A 15,982-nucleotide genomic window follows, 5' to 3' on the forward strand; every position below is an offset into this window, starting at 1 on the left:
AAAAACAAAATGATTTGAGGAAAGCCATATCTGCCCCATTCAACACCCTCTCTTTTCATGGTGACTTGTTTAGCAAACATACAGCAGAATCTTTGAATCATACTTCTCTATGCAGAGCAGATTTTCTCAGACTTTTTTTTCCCAGCAATAAAAACATGAAATTTTAATAGTAAAGACATGACCCAGTTGGGACATAAAGTTTGCTTTAAAGACTTATATGGGGGGAGGGAACCTTACATTTCTATCCAATTAAGGGAAAAAACAAAGGCCTAAATTTTACAATCTCACTTTTTGTTTGTTTTTATACAATGAATTATGCAATTAATTCATAGGGAATAGGTTCTCACAGCTCGGGCTCCTTTCCATTGGTTCTCACAAAGCGTGCTTCTCTGGGTGGAGCTGGTTGGTACTTTGAGTGAACCCAGGAAACTTTCTGTTTGGCTTCCTTCTTTTTTGATCATTTTCCCTATTGAGTTCCTGGAAGCTATCATGGTTCTTAGAGTGTGTATGCTCAGTACATACATTGACTCTCTTGGCAAGAATCTTGCCTCTGTTTATACAACAATGCCAACAGCATGCATACAAAACATGGTAGCCTCTTTTATTTTCATCATGGTAACCTTTGTAGGGCACTCCTTTTGGAACACTGCCCATTCCCCTGATGCTGCAGCATTGCCTTACTAGTAGATTCACATGTATATGGCTAAACAAATGATTCTATATTTTTTTAAAGACCTAAAGTATACACAAGGAGTGTTTTTTTGTTTCCCTTTGTGTTGGTCATTCTGGGGAATCATCGGAAAATGGCAGTTACCATGGAAAAGAGCTCAATGTTTTGTTTTTTGTTGTTTTTTTGTTGTTGCTATTGTTGGTTTTAGCCTACTCAGGTCCAATCAAACTTTTAACCTATGAAAAATAGCACCTATTGTTTCACTGTAATGTTGAGGGGAAGTACGTGGAAACGTATCTATGAGAGATGTCCCATTTTAGAGAAAGCAGGCCAAGCAAAGATATTAAAATGAAACGCAGTGCCCTTGTCTAAAGAAGAAAGTCATAAAGGGAGCCACTGCCTATAGACTGACTATATCTTTTGACTAAGGTAATTGTGGATTATCATCCACTTTATAGTACATAAAGTCATTGTAAGCCTCCAGGTTGCTAAAATCCTTACAATACCAAATAATCTCTCTTCAGATGCTATTTACCCCTCCTCTTGATTAATTCATTCAAGAATACTATGTGCACATACATTCTAATCAGCTCAGGAGAGAAAAAATGGATCTATGCTGTGATAACTGAAGAGGAGAGTGAAATGTCAAGAGGAGTTCCTCCACTATAAAAGTCATTGTTTGGTTTTTGGTTTCTTCTGATTAAGGTAACTGCTTTGTGTAGCTTCAGATCTGGAAAGCCCTTTCGGCAAATAGTTTAAATTGCACACTTTAATATTTAAGCAGGAAAGTGGTTGCAAGATTTATAGCACAATAAAATACCAATTGGTAACATACTGTGTTAGTCAAAATTATTATTAAGAGCTACTTAACTAGGTATTTCCCATTTCACATCTTCATTAAACACTTGTAGTACTTGCTCTCTCCTAAGTCTCTATGTCTCTGAGGTGGGAGAGTTGGTTAATGATATTTTCTCTTTATTTCCTAGATGCATAAGGACTATTTAAATTTAAATTCATTGAGATGATTTAAAGGTTTTCCCAAAGAACAAAAAAGAAACTGAAAATGTCTTTAAGAATTTGAATAAGGGTTCATGTTAAAAACAAGCCTGTTAAAAAAAGTTGAAACTGTACATCTTAAAGAGCTTATCTACATTATGCTTTTAGGAATCTTGTTTTTTTTATTTTCTTTTAAGTAATTCACGGAACATGTCAATTGCATAGAACTGGAGAAAGCATTTTAGGTGAGCAAATAGCAGGTACAAAAACATAAAATCATGAAATAACTGAACTATTACAGTAACATATATACACACACCATAAGAGTTAAGACTTTTCCCTGAGGGTAACTGAGAGCCACTGCATATGAGCACTGGAACAGCATGATCAGATTTCATTTCAGAAAATATAAGTTCTGGTCACAATGTAGAAAAGGGATGTAGAAGGACAAAGCTGTATGCAGGAAAATGTGAGAGAGACAATAGTCGAAGAAAGAAAAAAGGAATGTCTGAGATCGGTGAACGGAAATAGTGCTAAGGCTGGAGAAATTGTTAAGAGATGCGATCAATAAAGAAAGAAATATACAGACACTTCCAAGATTCTAGTCATTTTTACTAAACATCTATTTACTGATCACAGCTTGTGTACCTCTCAATATTCACCCACAACAACCTGTTCATCACGGAGACTTCTTACAACATCAAATGGATGTTTTAGATGGTAAACCTTTTTAATATAAGGAAGTATTTTAACAGACCATTGCCGCATTTTTGTCTCACAAAAACGATGCCATTATTTAAAAGTCTAAGTAAAATGACTAAAGGGAGGAGATGTGTTGTGTTTTTCACCACCTTGCCTCCATCCTAGGGCAGCTGATAAACAGATGTTCATTTGTGCCTCACTCAAGTCTGACCTCTATTGTTGGATAGTTAAATGATGCCTCTCAGCAAGCTAAACATCTTCTTCAATGCTTTTCTAGTTCTCCTAAATGATTCATCCAATTAGTCGATATTTTACTTCCTCTCTCCCTGTCTTTTTCTCTCATTATTAGCTATCTCTAGGGCCACTTACAATGTACTAGTTATAACGTATAAATGCACAATAACATGTTAGGTAGATTTCAGCCAGTGAATTATCTTTTTTCTGTCTTTTAACCCTTTGGAAAAGTAATATATGTCCCTCTAGTTTTCTCCCTTCTTTCTTTCCATCTCCTCTCCTTCCTTCTTGCTTTTTTCTTTGTTTCTTTCTCCTTTCTTTTTCTTTCCAAAAATATATTTCACTATCTAAAAAAACTTTATCAGTTCTTTTGAGGAATGTTTCATTCTACAGTCTCCTGTTGCAGATCCATAATGCATGTAAGCCTATTAAAGTCTAATATTTCCTGAGGTAACAAAATTTATTTCACTTTAACCCGGCATTTTCCAAATATATGCAACCTGAGGGTTATTAGTATATATGTCAACACCTAACTAAAAATAATCCAAGAAATGCACTTGGGAACAATTATCAGAGAACTCTAAAAATGATTTGCTTAGGAAAATACCTGAACAAATAGCAGCATGTTGTTGCTTTTTGTCCCTAAGGAGAAAATTGTGTAAACGTGTGCATGTGTGTATGTGAAGAGGCAACTTTCTATTACCTATTTTAATGGGGACATAAAAACAGATGAATTTTAGTCTGTGGTTAAGGTACTTCTTTTGTACATTTTAATATATGGTATCATCTATGATACAGTAAAAAACATTATAATTTCTGGCATCTATTTCATTAACTGTTACATAATTATTATTACACTGCTTTTAGCTGGAAAAAAGTGCATTTGTTGTATGTGATTACATATATTTCTCTGCATGTATCTTTACATACAAATGCACACTGAAGTTTGGCTATGAAAAGTGGAGATAAAAATACTGATACTCCTATAAAGGCTGTAAAAGACTGGAGGAAAGCTGAGGCTGAAGGCTGCCGCTTTGAGTTGTAGAGGTGCTAGCTATATAAGTACGGTTGAAAGAGTTCTCCTTTTATACAAATAAAAGGATCAGTGATGCTAGAGGTTCCTGGTACAGAGCCGTAATATAGCAAGGCCATGAGTAATGGATTGATATCATGGACTCTGACCAATTAAAACCACAGCAATGTAGATGGACCACAAGGATCAAAATATATTATTTCAAAGGGCATTGGTTTAAGCTTGGAATGCAAGGACAGGAATCATGAAGATCAAGGCTGTGGCCTTCTGACCACACTGTCTACTGCTGTCCTTTTGAGGCAGCACAGATCTGAACAGAATTAAGTCTCCTCTACATGACCTTTCTTAAGCAAGAGGGCTAGAGCAGTCACTCTGACTTGGTTGCCTTAATTTTATCACTTCAGTCTAAAGTTGGGCAAATGACTTAGGGAATTTATTTTAAACTCTGAAGTTTTAGGACAAAATTAGTGTACATTAAACACATTTTATGGACCAATTGGACAGTCAACAGTTTTACCACAATGCAAAATCACATTTCTTCTCAAGTTCACTACTTTCACTCGCTGACTGGTGAAAAATGATAATTCTTATAGCCCAGTATGACCATACCTAGAAAAGCAGGGAAAGATTTAAGCGAGAGGAAAGACTTTCATAGTCATATTATCCTTAGATAACATATCCCTAGATATGATATTCCTATGATATGAGATGAGAACAAACATTTATTATTTCATAATGTGTAGCGTTAGAGATATAAGAGTAGTTTAGCTGGGTGTTTACGCCTTGGCATCTCTCACAAGGCTGCAAACATTGTGACAGCCAGGGCAGCTGTCCTCTCAAGGGTCAACTGGGGAGGATCATTGCTTTTAGTCCTCCGAAGATTTATGCCCAAATTCACTCACATAAGCTGTTGGCAGAAAGAAGATCTGCTTCCAAGCTCATTTATGGGGGATCCTCCAAAAGGCTGCTTTGGAACATGAAAGCTGACTTCCTCCAGAACAAGCAATATAATAGAGGGAGGGAGAGCATCTAAGACAGAAGCACAGACTGTTTAAAACCTTATCTCAGAAAGGACTACCCATCATTTCGCCTTGTATTCTATTCATCAGAAATGAATCAATCCAAGTTTATCTTATAACCCATGGGACAGGGTTACACCAGGTGTGACTACCAGGAGGTGAAGACCACTGGGAGCTTTCTTGGTGGTCACTACTACTACAAAACAGAAATTAACTGGCTCCTCAAAAAGTTAAGTGACTTGGTCATTAGAACTTGGGTCTCTTGACCAGTTTGCATTCAAGTGTCTATTTCTAAGAATCACATATGGCTGCTTAACATTTTTGGACAGTGAGTTTTTTTGGCAGGATCTTAAAAAAGTGGTTATAAGTAACAACTGAATAATGAAGAGTATGGGAATGGTTTGGCATAATAAACAAAAGACAGGATTCTTTGAGTTTATCATGGTGAAAATGATAAGGTTTGCAAATTTTAACAAATGCAATTTTTAAAATTCTTTGCTACATGGTATAAGATAGCGGTGGTAACCTTATCCTACAAATATCAGTAGTTGAATATGTAATATTTGTAACCTTTGTGGTATTGACATCGCTGGTCCAAAATTTCCCTATCAGAGGACAAATAGACATTTCAGAAATTGATACAGTTGCATTGAAACACAGAGTTCATCTCCAGTGTTTTGAGAGAACATCTGATTCTATTCCAGGTATTCCAATGCAAGAATTTCTTATAATTACAGAACTATCATCATAAAAATTGCTCTCAGAAATCATTTGGTCTAGGATCATTAAATTTACTTTTTAGAGCCTGCTCAAGGGAAAGGGTGGGCTAGTCACAGTGCATAGGAAGTACAAAAACCCATGAAGTAAAAGAATAATTTGTGTATTTGTACACAGAGCAAAGATGCCCAAAAGCCAGAGAGAACAGAAAAAGAAAGAGAAGTTTGGAAAGGGATGAGATCAGAGGGACAGTAGGTAGAGGAGGGCCGCTCATGTAGGGCTTTGTGATGTGAGGTACCATATGGGGCAGGTCGTGTAGGGCCTAAGTGATATGGGATACCATTGAAGAGTCATGAGCGCAGAAGTGACCTGATTTTACTTATCTTTTTAAAAGCATTATTCTAGCTGCTCTGTTGAGAATAGACTGTAGGGTAACAAGGGTGGCAAAAGGGAACCAGTTGGGAGGTTATTGCAATAATACAGGTGAGAAATGATAATGGTTTTGAACATGGTTTATAACAGTGGGGACAGTAGGAAATGATCAGACTTTTGAAAATAGAAGCAGTAAGCCGAAGGTGTCAGATATAGGCTGTAAGAAAAAAGGAGGAATGAAGGTGATTCTAATATCACCATTTTAATAGAAAAATCTTTCCTTCAATTAAACCACTGTTAACAAATGGAAGCAGTCTAACTGATTGAATCAAAGGTGTTAAACTCAGATCCCTCACCCAAGGCACCCTTTTGACCCTAATGTCACTCGGAAGACCTGTAGAACTCCTCAGAGAACAGTTTGAAAAACTGTTGGTACACTTTTCTCAATCTGTGTCTGCCTTTTTAAAAAATTATCCCTGAACTGAGGTTGAACTTAGTTTCAAACTTTCATTCCAAATGATTACCAAAAACATAATCTCATTCAATCTCAGACAAAGTCACTTCAGGTTATAAGTAGTCAGGTTTAGAACCATCTGCAGCTCCTTTTAACTACGGATTTGACAATGCCATAGTGACATCAGTGGAGAAGGTAACGATATTTGCTCCTATTGCTTACTGTGTCACCATTTGTAGCTACTGCGATGTAAATTACTGTATAGTCATAGGTACCTCTCCATTCATCTAAGTGCCCCAAGTTAAATGCAGTTTGCATAAGTATGGCTCTTTCAACTGTTATGTCGCCTTACATTTGACTGGGGCCCAGTAAAATGCAACTATATTCTTATCCCAATCTGGTGCCATAGGAAACTTGGTAGGGCTACTTCAAACCCTACTTGCCATTTACAGCTAGAGTGATTATCTAATTTATCATCTGAAACTGGGACATATTGTCTGAGACAAATGATACTGAAAAGCAGATGTAAATCAGGACTGTCCTGGGCAAACTAAACTATATAATTATTCTATGTCCAACAGTGATAGCAATCTATCTTCTCTGTTCTCATGCCATAATGGCATAGTAAATGCCTGCACTGCTGAAGATTTCCAGGTTTTACAGGCAAATCTGGAGAGCATGGTTTCTCAGATACCCAAAGTTATCTGCCAATTTTATTACCCCAAACTTGAATGGTAACATTCAGGAGTTGAGGAGTTAAAGCACCACTTCCTTTACTACTCACTTTCCATGACTGCTGTGTTTAAAACTCAGCCCAGACCTTTAATCTCTTCTGGTGTGGGAGCAACTCACTTGGGGTCTTACACGCTCCATCTGCTATAACAAATGCCATAGACTGCTGTCTTATGAACAAGAGAAATTTATCTCTCACAGTTCTGAAGGATGGGAAGCCCAAGGTCAAAGCAGATTCAGTATCTGGTGAGAGCCCACTTCCAGGTTCATAGATGGCCCCTTCTAGCTGTAAATTTACTTGGAATAAAGGGCAAAGGAGCTCTCTGGGGTCTCTTTTGAGGGCACTAATCCCATTCAGGAAGGCTCTACTCTCATGATTTAATCATCCCTCAAAGGCTCCACCTCCAATTACCATCACATTACAAGGATTTAACATATGAATTTTGGGGACACAAACATTCTGTAACATCCAGGACGTATTTTTCCAGATCTCTTAATTTTACCTGTGTTGTATTACTTGGAAATCAAGCATGTAGAGTTTCTATTTACTGGCTTTGCAACCGTGACCTCATGAACAACTGTGACCTCATGACTCAAAATGGGCTCATGTATAGGATTAAAGGAAGAGTGGGGTAGAGTAAAAACACAACAGTAATTTATGCTATCAATCACTAAATATGGTTCAAATAAAATCCTTCTCTAGATGACATTACTTATATCCTAGATCACACAGCAAGATAACAGCAATATTGGGATGATAATCAGTTCTCCTAATGCCTCCTCTATTGGACTTAATTCTTTGATGATACCTTTAAAAGCATTGAATTGTCTTGTTTTTATTCTTGTTGTTGTCCCTAAACTCCTACCAAAAAATATTGTATCAAGGTTTTAAATCTCTAGGCTTTATAATATTCACAATAGATTAAGACAAATTTGAAGTGTCTGCACTCTCTCGGCATATGTCAACTTTTTGATTTAATGTACTATATTTTTAACTCACCTCACTATATTTTAAAGGCTACTATAAAATATGTAGTGAAATAATTCAATCAATTCATTTAAGTTAAAAAAAAAACAAGGAAATCTTTATAGAAGTTAATAGTGCTATAAAGGCTACAGCGATTTCAAAAATCTTCTCTATTTCAAAAATTATAGAGGTTTTATCACTTACTGGGGTTAGTAAAATATATCCAACACCTTACACCAAGTTTCGGAAGTTTAAATGTACAAAGGGTTGCATTCTTTAGGTTAATAACATCTTGTAATAATTAAAGGTTACACTGTTTAATTTATAAAATAACTGTTAATCAGAAGGGAGCAATTAGGAACATGCTTTGTTCCTAAGTGTAGGTAATTCATAGCATATAAGGCTAGAACCATCCAAGCCATGGATTATCAACATAAAAAGGAAATAACTCACTTTGCAAATATGGAAAAATAATCTAAGTATAAAATTAGGTTGCACTTATATCTATGTAAACTCCTAAATTTTTACTTATGACTTTTAGTCAAAATATTTTCTTGATTCTATTTGAATCGACATACACAATAAGACTAGAAAGAAAAGCAGATGTTAAATTGAGCAACTGAATTTCCCTTTTAGGAATAAGTCAGTAAATTTTCTACCAAAGTATAACAAATTAAAAAGGTAAAATGAAAAGTGACTATTTCAAATTCTCTTACTTATTCATATGTTCATTTGTTTGACTTTTTTTTTTTTTTTTTGGTATGTACTGTTGCTTAGGTCCTACTCTACTCTATCTGGACTAAAGTAGTGAATAGTACAAAGTATCTGAACTCAGGATAGTTTAGAATCTAATTAGGGAGTTCATTTAAATAAATTTAAAAATAATTGTTTAGAAATATAATGTGAAGTTGTTTTGAGCTATGTAAAAAATAAAATAAAATGAGTAAGGGGATAAAAAACTGAAAGGTGTTAGAGAGGAGGGTGCTATTTCAAATGTCTTGGTCTTGATCCATAAAAAGAGCCTAAGTCAGGGATTAATGTTCAAATGACTTATCAGGTAAGTATTCTCAGGAGAAGGGGAAAACTTGAAGCGGATAGGGCAGAAGAACAAAGCTTAATAAGAATGTAGTCTCAGCTAGAGACTAGCTTCAATCTGATCCCATGGGGAAGGTGGGGGATATCAATGGACCCAGAAACGGCCTCACATCCCTGCCAGTTAGTGAATGGCCAGTGTCTTTAGATTTGCTACCGCGAGGAGAGCCTAAATTCCAAGAGCTTCCTCCCGACCTTTCCTTCTAGCTCTTATTCTACAGATCAAAGAAGTGTGAGGATTGTACCAGTAGCTAAATATATTCATTTAGGTACCAGAGAAATGAGCATAGGCTGAACCAAGGTGGATCCAGAGGACCCACTATGAGATGAAACTGAGCCCTTTTTATTAACTGATCCCCCCTCTAATGGGGGTGGGGGAATGAAAACATTTTGGATCCCAAATATCATTGTCAACTCACATCCTGCATCGTAGAGTCCTCTAAACAGCTATTCTTCTAGTTTGGGGGCATATGGTTACCCAGATAAATGGTCATAGGTCATTTTGGGGAGGGAGTTGGTACTGCTGTTTAATGATTTCTAAATCTTAGAATTGGCTCATGTCTAGGATATGAGCAAGAAATCAGGACTTTCCATTGGGGCAGGTGACCTTCACTTCTGCTTGCCCCTTCCTGATCTTCGAATTTTATACTAAGCACTTATCAACTTATCAACTTGCCACTTATCAACTTGCTCCAAGAACAGGAGAGTTCCCTTCACATCTTATCAAAAGTCACAAGTCATCTGAATTTATTTTCAACCCTTTTTTTTTGTTTCATTAGTGCTACATAATTAATGTTGCTAAATGATAATTTTCACATTATAATTTTAATTCAACATACCACCTAATTTTTTTGAATTGAAAATAATATTCCTTAATGTAAAATAATAATAATTATCTGCTCGTGTTAGGCACTATACTAGGCAATGTGTTTGCTTAGAACCAGAAGAATCACATTCAATTGCTGTGATTTTGGAAATCCAGGGGCATATTCTCTCCACCCCACTCTACAGACTGTAGATATTCATAGTACACTATGAAAACAAAAATATTTGCCCGATATTACCTTTCTGTTTTAAAGTTCACAATTAAAGATATTTTTTGAAAAACATAAAAGCCCTATTTAAATTTATTTACATAATTATATTCATTTGAGCAGATGTCTCACATGTGTGCTATTTTAGAATATGTTTCTGTATATATGTGTACATATAGTATATATATATATATATATATATATATATATGCATATGGACAGAGAAGTTAATACATAAGTGATGAGTTGGAACATTAAAAATGGTCTAATGACAATTTTATACTAATAATCACTTTGTTAGCTTATAGAAGAATGTTACTTTTTTCCCCCTCTTTTTAAAATTCACTCTACTATTCTGGTCCTAAAATAAGAATTTTTTTTTTAGTTTGAATTTAAAACTGGCCTTTCCAATACCACGACTTTTCTTGCTTTGGAAAAGGCCTCCTCATAAAAGCTACAAAGGACTCTCACACTTCAAATAGTTCCCTCAGACATTTCGATAAGTGTAAATGAATTTTTTAATCTTCTGGCAGATTCATAATGCCCCACAGATGTGTCCCTGGCTAAGAAAATCACATAGACATCTATAAGAGGAATGCTGTCCACTAACAGCTGCTATATTGCTTCCAGTGTCTAAAGTGCTGTTCCCAGCTGCCATTTCATTCTTCCTAGAGTGCTTTTATGTTACAAACTTCCAAGTTTAGGAGAGCTTCTCTTATTACAGCAGTTCAGGAGCATCTTCCTTCTGACAGACTCCACTGCATATGACTTGAGACTGAGAAAATGGTCACTGAGTCACTTTAAAGGTAACTTGTCAGGAAGAAAGTCCAGGATGGCCAGGAGGGGTGAATGGAGGGAAGAAGGAAAGGCTGAGAGCGGTTTACACAGAAGCAAGTTATTTACCTGTTGTAGGTAGAATGTATTTTTTCACCCAGAAAGTTCTGTGTTTTCTAAGGAAATATTACTGAGGCATGTTCTTCAACAATATTTGCTCTGAGGAACCTGACAGGTAGACGGGAAATGGAAGAATTCAATCTGAACATTGCCCAGTGGTACAACTAAAAATTTCTCATCTATGAATCATGTCTTCCCATAAACTCTGTTTACAATATCAGATCTTTAAAGTTAAGGCAATCTACAATGCTATGGTTTAATATGAATTAAAATAACATAATTACAAAGAGCAAAACATTTATTGAGCATGACATTTGCCATTTCCTGTTACCTCTACTGTTATACCTTTTTTTTTTTAAATGAGGCATGGCTAAAAAAAGTAAATTTTATAGGTTATCGGTTTTGTTTTTTCTTTCAAGCGTCAGGCATTTCATTTCAGTGCTTCACTTTTCAATTTCTTTTTCTCATTATAAAATGTATTCATTTTAAAGATCTTGTAGTTTAACAGGTATTCACTTCAGAGGGCTTTTCTGGAATGGATTTTCTACCAGAAAGGTAATTTATCATATTGAGTACTGTCTCTCAAGCTAAAAAGGAAATTGGTAGATAATAAACATTCCAGTGCACCCTTAGTATTTGCAAGTGCAGTCTTTAAAACAAGATGGATACAGTTTAAGCAGGTTGAACAATGGTGTGGTGCAGTGGCTAACATGTGTGTAAATTTGGTCCAAACCATTTTTGGAAGTTGGCTGTCTTTCTTGGCACACTATATTAAGCATTTGTAAAGCCTGAAACCTAGCCATGCTTTAAGATAACCAGAAGTGCTACTTTTATTTTATAATTCATATACCTATGATAGATACATTCTATTTTAAGAAATCCTGACATGAATACACCTTTCCAAATATGTATTTTTATAAACAATACAATTTAAATTGTAAATATGTGATCCATTTACAACACTTCATGTTTTTCGAAATTTTTAATAAACATTGATTTTATACCCAAGTGTTTGGAAAGGACTGTTAAGGATTGCATCTGACCTGTAAGGCGGTGGGAAAATTAGCATGTAAGATGATTGTTTCAATATTGAGGGCTGGAGCGCCTGGGTGGCTCAGTCGGTTAAGCCTCCGACTTCACCTCAGGTCATGATCTCGTGATTTGTGAGTTCGAGCCCCACATCTGGCTCTGTGCTGACAGCTGGGAGCCTGGAGCCTGCTTCGGATTCTGTGTCTCCCTCTCCCTCTGCCCCTCCTCCACTTGTGCGCTCACACTCTCTGTCTCTCTCTCTCTCTATCAAAAATAAATAAATGTAAAAACAAATTTAAAAAATATTGAGGGCTTAGTTGGGGAGAAGGTCTGCATCTCCTCTTGCATCTAAGTGCCAAATTATATTTTATAAACGTACATTTAATGAGAGACTGGATAAAATATTTTACAAAAGCATTTTGATTGACTTCCTGAGCCTTCTCCATCATTCCAGTTGTACAGAAACTACTGGAACATGAAGGACTGTGGCACAAGCACTGTATGCTGAGTGCCACGGCCTCTCCAGACCTTCATTCACTCATGTGACATACATTTACCAAACATGTCCCGTTGGCCACATATTTACTTTCATATGATGTGAATGCAACAGTTAAGAGAAACAGGCTTTACCCCATGGAACTTAATTCTATTGGGATTTTATTTTTAATTTTCTTTTTCTCTTTTTCTTCTTCTAAACAAAAACAAATATTTCAGATAGTGACAAGTGCTGTAAAGAATATTAAGCAGTGGAAAGGGACAGAGATTAGAGTGGGGACTGGTTGTTAACTATGATGATGGGGCGCCTGGGTGCCTCAGTCAGTTAAGCATCCAACTTTGGCTCAGGTCATGATCTCACAGTTCGTGGGTTCGAGCCCCGCATCAAGCTCTGTGCTGACAGCTTAGAGCCTGGAGCCTGCTTTGATTCTGTGTCTCCCTCTCTCTCTGCCCCTCCTTGCTCACGCTCTGTCTCTGTCTCTCTCTCAAAAATGAGTAACTATTACAGTCAGGGAAAGCCCTGCTGAGGAAATGGCTGTGTAGACAGAAGGAGTGAGTCACATCAAGAACTGAAGGTGTCCTGTTCAGACAGGGGAGGTAGCACGGCCAGGGAAGAGGAGACAGTGGGGGATAAGAAACAGACTGGGTCAGTTGGAACCTTGTGTATCATGGTTTCCAGTTTCAGCTTATTCTCAGTGTAAAAAGGAAACGCTGAAGTCTCTCAGCAAGGAATTATCATGATGAGACTTAAAAATTTTAAAGATCACATTGCTGAAAAAAATGCTCAGCATTCCAAGGAGCTGTGAACACAGTGACGACAAACATAACGTTTAGAATCTTTATTTTTATGTTTGCATCTCCACTGCCCAGCATAGTCCTAGACATGATGACAACTACTCAATAAATGTGAGTTTAATTACCAATTTCAAAGTAGTTATGAAAGCAATGCACAGAAGACAACCATAAGCCTACTCCTGGTGGTGGTCTAGTTCTTTGAGGAAAGATTTAAGTGGTTGGTCTGATATTGTAATTAGGCAAACATGTTGTCTAGTCATCTGTACATTGTTTACTAAAGACTTCCCTTTCTAGGACTACAAATCCCATAACAGGGTATTACCTCGTTCCACATAGTCCAAAAGGGAAACTGTCCTCTTAGGGACAACAAGGCAGTTTCTTTACACTCACAGAAACAGCATGATTTGTAAATATGGTTTTCTAACACTTTCACTCAGAGTCCACTGAGGACTTGATCTGCTCAATATATACTTTACTTAAAGGGGCGCAATAGTAATACATCATAAACATTTCTGAACATTGAGCATATGAGAGACATAAGGAACAAACAACACAAGAATTTCTCATGGTAATCATAGGGTCAAGCCTCTATCTGAAGTAAAAGGGTAATTCTATTTCGAAATGTATTATGTGATGGAATGTTTACAAACTTGGACCCAATTTCTGGTGAAGCTGATAGCATATATTTAGAAATTACACGTTTTTAACACAGTCATTACACAAGCATTCGTTTTTTTCTGGGAGTGTTTTGTATGTGAGCTCCTTCCTCATGCCTCACTCACTTTCAAACCACCCGGTTTCACTGTTTGGAGAATAAAGCTCTTATTCATCACCACATGCAATTTACAACACTGATGTTTGGGTGGATGTTTCTTCTCTAAAAATGCACATGCACACATTGCTACAGAGTCTACTGTCTTCTGAAAGCGATCTTGAAATGATAGCTACCGGCTCTGTTATCACTCAGAAACCTGAGGGCAGCAGCCTCAGCTGCCCTGAAGCATTCCCTGAGTCACAGACACTGTCCTTTTACTCTCTTCCTCTTGGCTAATTTGGTCAGTTTTTCAATTCATCCCAGTTGTCAGTTTATATGAGATATCAGTATCTTTCAAGTGTCTCTTTGTATCATGCAAGGTGAAAAAAATCCAAGTGATGACCGGATTCTTGGGATCAAAAATATAAAGAACTCTCCAGAATAGAAAATAATAGAAATGGAAGAAAATATTAAAGACAGCAAAAGAAAGATAACTAAGGAAAATTTATAGTTTGGGAATAATTACCCTGCCATTATTCCCTAATTGTAAACTATGATATATGTTAGAAGAGATTCCACAATATCATTCAGTTAGTAACATTAGTCCTGTTGAATGCCTACCATTTGCCAGGCTTAACACTGGTGCTAGAATTAAAGCAGTGAGCAAGACAGGATTTCTATTTCATAAGGAGCTTACATTTTAGTAGATACATACTGATAAAAATGTAATTCCAATGTAATGAGAGAAATGTTATCAGGAGAGAAGTATGGATTAATTAAATACCAAAAAAAAAATGTTTTGGTAGTACCTTAAAAGAGCACCTCACCCAGATTTGAAGGTCAATAAAGGCTTCCTGTAGAAAGTGTTATCTAAACTGAGACCTTAAATATGAATTAGATTCTTGGCAGAAAGGGCGCCAGGCCAAAATTTCAACTTGTACAAAGTACCAGAGTAAGAAGGAACATGGACTTTTTCAAGAAATGCAAGTGTAATTTAGCTGAAGCATACAGTATAAGAAGTGAGCAAGAAAAGAAAATGGTAGAGAAGCCGACAGAAGCTGTATTAAATTGTGCAAGGAATTTCATTCAATCCAGTGGTCACCAGAAACACTGAAGAGTTTACGCAGACATCATTCTGTATGTCGAGTTAGGAATGAACTGGAAAGGGCTGAATTGGAAGAATGGCACAAATACTAACTAGGAAATTTCCATAATATTCTAGCCAAGATCTAAGTTACCATATTCATATTGAGAGTGGAAAAAAGTTAATGGCTTGCATAGATATTGAAGGGATAGAACAAATTTTATTCTCCCAGGTAATTCATTAAATATCAGAAGATTGAAGAGTTATGAATGACTCCCAAATTCCTGACTCAACCAGATGCTACATTCTCAACAGGTGACACAAGTGTGTATATATCAGACAGAACCTCTTTTCATAGCCTATCATATTTCCCTAGCTACTCAGCCTATTTTTTGAAGAGTTTCTCATTATTCAACAAATCTAAACCCCTGTAACTCTCTGTTATGGACTGAACTGTGTTCCCCTCACATCCATGTGTGGAAGCCATAGCCCCAAATGTGACTGTATTTGGAGGTCAGTCCCTTAAAGAGGTAATTAGAGTTAAATGAGCTCCTAGGGTGGGGCCCTAATCCAATATGATTGGTGTCCTTACAAGAAGAAGAGATTAGGACCTATAGAGAGAAACAGAGAACAAGTCATGTGAGGAGACAGAGAGAAGATGGTCATTTACAAGCCAAGGAAAAAGGTCTCAGGAGGAACCAAAACTTCTGATGTCTTGAGTCTCGGATTTTTTCCCTCTAGAACTGTGAGAAAATGAATTTCTGCTATATAAGTCATCCAGTGTGGTATTTTGTTATAGCAGACCTAGAAACTAATACAGCCCCAAATCAGAATTCAACTAAAAAGCAAATTCCCCAAAATCATATAGGAAAGATATCCCATTTATGAGAGATTATGTTAAAGTCCATG

Source organism: Prionailurus viverrinus, chromosome B1 (genome assembly GCF_022837055.1).
Source record: "Prionailurus viverrinus isolate Anna chromosome B1, UM_Priviv_1.0, whole genome shotgun sequence".
Classification (NCBI taxonomy): domain Eukaryota; kingdom Metazoa; phylum Chordata; class Mammalia; order Carnivora; family Felidae; genus Prionailurus; species Prionailurus viverrinus.